Below are 8,148 nucleotides of genomic sequence, written 5' to 3' on the forward strand. Positions count from 1 at the left end.
CAGCGGGGGGGGGGGGGAGTTATGGTCACAGCTCGGCAGTTACCTCATCTCATCCATGGCTTTCCTGTCACGTCAGGATTTAACGAAGCGACGGGGTGATCAGTCATTCTGCCGAAGGCGACTCTGGAGGGGGGGAAAAGGAAGACGTAATTAGAGATCCGTTTCCATAAATGTATATTATCCATTTATCCCGGACAGCCATCTCATCCCTCTAAGTGCTGACACATCTATAGTATGGAGGTTCCGTGATTCATTCATTCATTCGGTGACTTACATGAATTTTAATGAGCGGCAGAAAGTGTGTCAATCGCTCAATTCGGTCATCAAGGGGAGTCATCAATCATGCGCACCTATCAGTCTTGCTGGATGTTTAAAAGGAGAACTATGGGGTTAAGGCTTTTCCCTAAAGTTCTCCTTAGGGTAACAGGAGGACACACACTAGCGTCCTTCCGTCACCCTAGGCTCAGTATATAGGGAGCTACAGCTCGCTGTATACTGAGACGCCGCAGCCGGAGCGGATCCCGACAACTATGTCTGGATCCGCCCAGCTGCGTGAGTGACAGCTGGCTCTGCCTATCTAGAGGCAGAGCCAGCTGTACCCGCCCCCTGCCCCGTCCGTTCCGCCAGTCAGCGCTGGCAGATCAGAGCGGGGAGAGGGGAATCCAGCCCCTCCCCCTGTCACGGCAAAGAGCCGTGACAGGATCGAGAGGTGAGCGAACACCGGTATGTGTTCGCTCACCTCCCGATCTACTGAGCCGACCTGTGCCAGTCTCATTGTCACAGGTCGGCTAGAACTATGAGGTGAGTGAAAAGCACCCCCCCTCATAGTTCTCCTTTTAATATACTGCCATACACAACAACCTCAGAGGCATTTCCTTCCTTTCAGGAACCAATCTGTCCAATCCTGGAGCCAGCAGGATATTTTAGGAATCAGCTGCGTGGACAACAAACAACAGAAAACCTTAAGGCTGCAATTTCTAAGGAGCATCGGCAACCTGGAACCTGAGATGTCTCCTGCCCTTTATAAAAGGTGCTGTCTGTACGTAGCAGTTATTGTTTTTCTGAGTCCCCCCCTATAATGTAGTTTTACTGCCAGTAGATCCATTATATTTCCACTTCCTTTAACGGCCAAGCTGTCCACCAAAAGGTGACACTTACAGACGTCGGGTCAAACCGAAGAAGACGCCCGAGTGTGCTGACAACTGTCAACTTTAAACCACAATTTGTTTGTTGCTTAAGTCCATTAAAAACGACATGGCCACCTAAAACTGTCCACAGGGTGACAACGCTGCTGTGCGATTTTACTGTAGAATGAACAGTGTTGAAATGGAAAAATACAAGACCTACTGGCAGGATCAACAGTTCATAAAACTATGTTATAGGAGGGGGACTGCTGTGTTAATGCTAGTGACTTACTGCATTGTATATGAAAGGGGATCTGTACTATGTCTCTGTACCTAGATTTAAAGCTAAACACCAACTAAAAGAGGTACAAACACAAGGCTGGACCCCAGGAGTCAGGTCACAAATGCACCTTACAATTTACAATGGATGCGGGAGGGCGGGTCTGGCAGCGGCGAGCGTGAGGTGGGGAGGAGGTTCGGCGTGCAGCGTTTGTGGAGCCGTGAACAGGACCAAGCAATCTGAAGCCGATTAAATCGATGATTGAAAACGTTGACAAACTTTTTCAATGATCGATTATAATCAATTTAGCCGATTAGTTGTTGCAGCCCTAATAGCCGGTGTTACCCGGGGCAGCATTCCCCGCAAGAAGCAATGAGGATCCAGTGTCCGGTGTTACCCGGGGAAGCAATGAGGATCCAGTATCCGGTGTTTCCCGGGGCAGCATTCCCTACAAGAAGCAATGAGGATCCAGTATCCGGTGTTACCCGGGGAAGCAATGTGGATCCAGTATCTGGTGTTACCCGGGGAAGCAACGTGGATCCAGTATCTGGTGTTACCCGGGGAAGCAATAAGAATCAAGTATCCGATGTTACCCGGGGGAAGCATTCCCTGCAAGAAGCAATGAGGATCCAGTATCTGGTGTTACCCGGGGGGCATTCCCTGCAAGAAGCAATGAGAATCCAGTATCCGGTTTTACCCGGGGAAGCATTCCCTGCAAGAAGCAATGAGGATCCAGTATCTGGTGTTACCCGGGGCAGCATTCCCTGCAAGAAGCAATGAGGATCCAGTATCTGGTGTTACCCGGGGAAGCAATGAGAATCCAGTATCCGGTGTTACCCGGGGAAGCAATGAGAATCCAGTATCCGGTGTTACCCGGAGAAGCAATGAGAATCCAGTATCCGGTTTTACCCGGGGGCAGCATTCCCTGCAAGAAGCAATGAGCATCTGGCGTTACCCAGGGGAAGCAATGAGGATCCAGGATCCGGTGTTACCCGGGGGAAGCAATGAGGATCCAGGATCCGGTGTTACCCAGGGAAGCAATGAGGATCCAGGATCCGGTGTTACCCAGGGAAGCAATGAGGATCCAGGATCCGGTGTTACCCAGGGAAGCAATGTGGATCCAGTATCTGGTGTTACCCAGGGAAGCAATGTGGATCCAGTATCTGGTGTTACCCAGGGAAGCAATGTGGATCCAGTATCTGGTGTTACCCAGGGAAGCAATGAGAATCCAGTATCTGGTGTTACCCGGGGAAGCAATAAGGATCCAGTATCCGATGTTACCCGGGGGCAGCATTCCCTGCAAGAAGCAAGGAGGATCCAGTATCTGGTGTTACCCAGGGAAGCATTCCCTGCAAGAAGCAATGAGGATCCAGTATCTGGTGTTACCCGGGGAAGCATTCCCTGCAAGAAGCAATGAGCATCCAGTATCCGGTGTTACCCGGGGAAGCAATGGAGGATCCAGTATCCGGTGTTACCCGGGGAAGCAATGAGGATCCAGGATCCGGTGTTACCCGGGGAAGCATTCCCTGCAAGAAGCAATGAGCATCCAGTATCTGGCGTTACCCGGGGGAAGCAATGAGGATCCAGGATCCGGTGTTACCCGGGGGAAGCAATGAGGATCCAGGATCCGGTGTTACCCGGGGGAAGCATTCCCTGCAAGAAGCAATGAGCATCCAGTATCCGGTGTTACCCGGGGAAGCAATAAGGATCAAGTATCCGATGTTACCCAGGGGAAGCATTCCCTGCAAGAAGCAATGAGGATCCTGTATCTGGTGTTACCCGGGGCAGCATTTCCTGCAAGAAGCAATGAGAATCCGTATCCGGTTTTACCCGGGGGAAGCATTCCCGGCAAGAAGCAATGAGGATCCAGTATCTGGTGTTACCCGGGGCAGCATTCCCTGCAAGAAGCAATGAGCATCCAGTATCTGGCGTTACCCGGGGGAAGCAATGAGGATCCAGTATCGGGTGTTACCCGGGGAAGCAATAAGGATCCAGTATCTGGTGTTACCCGACGGAAGCAATAAGGATCAAGTATCCGATGTTACCCAGGGGAAGCATTCCCTGCAAGAAGCAATGAGGATCCTGTATCTGGTGTTACCCGGGGCAGCATTTCCTGCAAGAAGCAATGAGAATCCGTATCCGGTTTTACCCGGGGGAAGCATTCCCGGCAAGAAGCAATGAGGATCCAGTATCTGGTGTTACCCGGGGCAGCATTCCCTGCAAGAAGCAATGAGCATCCAGTATCTGGCGTTACCCGGGGGAAGCAATGAGGATCCAGTATCGGGTGTTACCCGGGGAAGCAATAAGGATCCAGTATCTGGTGTTACCCGACGGAAGCAATAAGGATCAAGTATCCGATGTTACCCAGGGGAAGCATTCCCTGCAAGAAGCAATGAGGATCCTGTATCTGGTGTTACCCGGGGCAGCATTTCCTGCAAGAAGCAATGAGAATCCGTATCCGGTTTTACCCGGGGGAAGCATTCCCGGCAAGAAGCAATGAGGATCCAGTATCTGGTGTTACCCGGGGCAGCATTCCCTGCAAGAAGCAATGAGCATCCAGTATCTGGCGTTACCCGGGGGAAGCAATGAGGATCCAGTATCGGGTGTTACCCGGGGAAGCAATAAGGATCCAGTATCTGGTGTTACCCGACGGAAGCAATAAGGATCAAGTATCCGATGTTACCCAGGGGAAGCATTCCCTGCAAGAAGCAATGAGGATCCTGTATCTGGTGTTACCCGGGGCAGCATTTCCTGCAAGAAGCAATGAGAATCCGTATCCGGTTTTACCCGGGGGAAGCATTCCCGGCAAGAAGCAATGAGGATCCAGTATCTGGTGTTACCCGGGGCAGCATTCCCTGCAAGAAGCAATGAGCATCCAGTATCTGGCGTTACCCGGGGGAAGCAATGAGGATCCAGTATCGGGTGTTACCCGGGGAAGCAATAAGGATCCAGTATCTGGTGTTACCCGACGGAAGCAATAAGGATCAAGTATCCGATGTTACCCAGGGGAAGCATTCCCTGCAAGAAGCAATGAGGATCCTGTATCTGGTGTTACCCGGGGCAGCATTTCCTGCAAGAAGCAATGAGAATCCGTATCCGGTTTTACCCGGGGGAAGCATTCCCGGCAAGAAGCAATGAGGATCCAGTATCTGGTGTTACCCGGGGCAGCATTCCCTGCAAGAAGCAATGAGCATCCAGTATCTGGCGTTACCCGGGGGAAGCAATGAGGATCCAGTATCGGGTGTTACCCGGGGAAGCAATAAGGATCCAGTATCTGGTGTTACCCGACGGAAGCAATAAGGATCAAGTATCCGATGTTACCCAGGGGAAGCATTCCCTGCAAGAAGCAATGAGGATCCTGTATCTGGTGTTACCCGGGGCAGCATTTCCTGCAAGAAGCAATGAGAATCCGTATCCGGTTTTACCCGGGGGAAGCATTCCCGGCAAGAAGCAATGAGGATCCAGTATCTGGTGTTACCCGGGGCAGCATTCCCTGCAAGAAGCAATGAGCATCCAGTATCTGGCGTTACCCGGGGGAAGCAATGAGGATCCAGTATCGGGTGTTACCCGGGGAAGCAATAAGGATCCAGTATCTGGTGTTACCCGACGGAAGCAATAAGGATCAAGTATCCGATGTTACCTGGGGGAAGCATTCCCTGCAAGAAGCAATGAGCATCTGGCGTTACCCAGGGGAAGCAATGAGGATCCAGGATCCGGTGTTACCCGGGGGAAGCAATGAGGATCCAGGATCCGGTGTTACCCAGGGAAGCAATGAGGATCCAGGATCCGGTGTTACCCGGGGAAGCAATGAGGATCCAGGATCCGGTGTTACCCAGGGAAGCAATGTGGATCCAGTATCTGGTGTTACCCAGGGAAGCAATGTGGATCCAGTATCTGGTGTTACCCAGGGAAGCAATGTGGATCCAGTATCTGGTGTTACCCGGGGAAGCAATGAGAATCCAGTATCTGGTGTTACCCGGGGAAGCAATAAGGATCCAGTATCCGATGTTACCCGGGGGCAGCATTCCCTGCAAGAAGCAATGAGAATCCGGTATCCGGTTTTACCCGGGGGAAGCATTCCCTGCAAGAAGCAATGAGGATCCAGTATCTGGTGTTACCCAGGGAAGCATTCCCTGCAAGAAGCAATGAGGATCCAGTATCTGGTGTTACCCGGGGAAGCATTCCCTGCAAGAAGCAATGAGCACCCAGTATCCGGTGTTACCCGGGGAAGCAATAAGGATCCAGTATCTGGTGTTCCCCGGGGAAGCAATAAGGATCAAGTATCCGATGTTACCCAGGGGAAGCATTCCCTGCAAGAAGCAATGAGGATCCTGTATCTGGTGTTACCCGGGGCAGCATTCCCTGCAAGAAGCAATGAGAATCCAGTATCTGGCGTTACCGGGGGAAGCAATGAGGATCCAGTATCCAGTGTTACCCGGGGAAGCAATGAGGATCCAGGATCCGGTGTTACCCGGGGCAGCCTTCCCTGCAAGAAGCAATGAGCATCCAGTATCTGGCGTTACCCGGGGGAAGCAATGAGGATCCAGGATCCGGTGTTAGCCGGGGGAAGCAATGAGGATCCAGGATCCGGTGTTAGCCGGGGGAAGCAATGAGGATCCAGGATCCGGTGTTACCCGGGGGAAGCAATGAGGATCCAGGATCCGGTGTTACCCGGGGGAAGCAATGAGGATCCAGGATCCGGTGTTACCCGGGGGAAGCAATGAGGATCCAGGATCCGGTGTTACCCGGGGGAAGCAATGAGGATCCAGGATCCGGTGTTACCCGGGGGAAGCAATGAGGATCCAGGATCCGGTGTTACCCGGGGGAAGCAATGAGGATCCAGGATCCGGTGTTACCCGGGGGAAGCAATGAGGATCCAGGATCCGGTGTTACCCGGGGGAAGCAATGAGGATCCAGGATCCGGTGTTACCCGGGGGAAGCAATGAGGATCCAGGATCCGGTGTTACCCGGGGGAAGCAATGAGGATCCAGGATCCGGTGTTACCCGGGGGAAGCAATGAGGATCCAGGATCCGGTGTTACCCGGGGGAAGCAATGAGGATCCAGGATCCGGTGTTACCCGGGGGAAGCAATGAGGATCCAGGATCCGGTGTTACCCGGGGGAAGCAATGAGGATCCAGGATCCGGTGTTACCCGGGGGAAGCAATGAGGATCCAGGATCCGGTGTTACCCGGGGGAAGCAATGAGGATCCAGGATCCGGTGTTACCCGGGGGAAGCAATGAGGATCCAGGATCCGGTGTTACCCGGGGGAAGCAATGAGGATCCAGGATCCGGTGTTACCCGGGGGAAGCAATGAGGATCCAGGATCCGGTGTTACCCGGGGGAAGCAATGAGGATCCAGGATCCGGTGTTACCCGGGGGAAGCAATGAGGATCCAGGATCCGGTGTTACCCGGGGGAAGCAATGAGGATCCAGGATCCGGTGTTACCCGGGGGAAGCAATGAGGATCCAGGATCCGGTGTTACCCGGGGGAAGCAATGAGGATCCAGGATCCGGTGTTACCCGGGGCAGCATTCCCTGCAAGAAGCAATGAGCATCCAGTATTTGGCGTTACCCGGGGCAGCATTCCCTGCAAGAAGCAATGAGCATCCAGTATTTGGCGTTACCCGGGGCAGCATTCCCTAAGTACTCTGAATCTATGGCCAACTGCAGCATAACTGTTGCCAGCTCAGTACAGAGCCATGCCTGCTGAACGTGGGCATATGTACTGAGCTGTCTGGCAGGTATTCAACTGGCATCGCTGATGAACATACCATACTGCATAGGAAAGGAGGGTGACTTTCATGTCCACAACCACACCTATGCAGCTTCCTGTGTCACCTGCCTGCCCAATGTATGTTATAAGGTCATGTGACTTGTGATTTCCTTCCTGAACTTTGCTCTACCCGTACGGTACATGCAATGCTCTGCCTACAGAAAATTTTAGCACATCAGCACTGCATGCATGACTGATTGGCTCCTTGTGCTGCTTCTCCCTCCCCCAGCCTGAGCTCTGCTGTGGAGTGCAAGAGGCTGATACCCGGTTACATTCATGTTATTACGCTGCTTAGAAAAATAACATGACCTTATAACATACATTGGGCAGGCAGGTGACACAGGAAGCTGCATTGGTGGGGTTGTGGCCATGAAAGTCACCCTCCTGCCTATGCAGCGTGGTATAATAATGAATACAGAGCTGCGTTGGCGTCTTTTACATTGTTCACGTTTTATTGAGTATAATGAACCAGTGTAAAGGGATTTGATATCATGTTATATCCACTGAGGTCCGGCATAACTTCTAAAGGCCTAAGCATCACCTTTCAGGGGGACCAATCATTGGCCATGGAGCGGCTTGGGCAGACACACAGCGTCACTGCAGGTACAGAGGGAGTCACACTGACAGCCGATCTCTTTCTATTGTATTTCCATTTGGTTACAATATCGCAATCTAAATATGACCCTTCTGAGCAAACATTTCCTGCCTGTGTGTGATGTGCGTGTATAAACCCCAGGGGTTTTCTGCACCGAAATTCCCCACCGCCGGCTCCAGCCCAGGTCAGGAAGTCACACTGAACGTTGTATGAAATGATGAGACTCCGAGAATCTTTACATGGCACACGTGATCTGTACCCGGCTCTGTCTTCTGGTTGCATCATCTGCACGGAGGTAACGCAATGGCCGCAGGACTGTCCAACCATCACTCAATCATGCATGGGGATGGGGAGGGGTAACCTGTGGATTTAGG

The 8,148-nt window shown here is 52.4% G+C and overlaps 1 protein-coding gene across 1 annotated transcript in view; it reads right to left on the reverse strand.

The window, feature by feature from the left end:
• SPATA2 (spermatogenesis associated 2) overlaps positions 1-8,148 on the reverse strand; it is a 14,307-nt gene that overhangs the window by 3,866 nt on the left and 2,293 nt on the right. The window contains exon 2 of the mRNA XM_018570146.1: positions 17-123. The gene's annotated coding sequence lies outside the window, so the exon portion shown is untranslated. The remainder of the gene's footprint in view (positions 1-16; positions 124-8,148) is intronic.

This window comes from Nanorana parkeri, unplaced genomic scaffold, assembly GCF_000935625.1.
Source record: "Nanorana parkeri isolate BGI_ZX_2015 unplaced genomic scaffold, ASM93562v1 scaffold1463, whole genome shotgun sequence".
In the NCBI taxonomy this organism is placed as follows: domain Eukaryota; kingdom Metazoa; phylum Chordata; class Amphibia; order Anura; family Dicroglossidae; genus Nanorana; species Nanorana parkeri.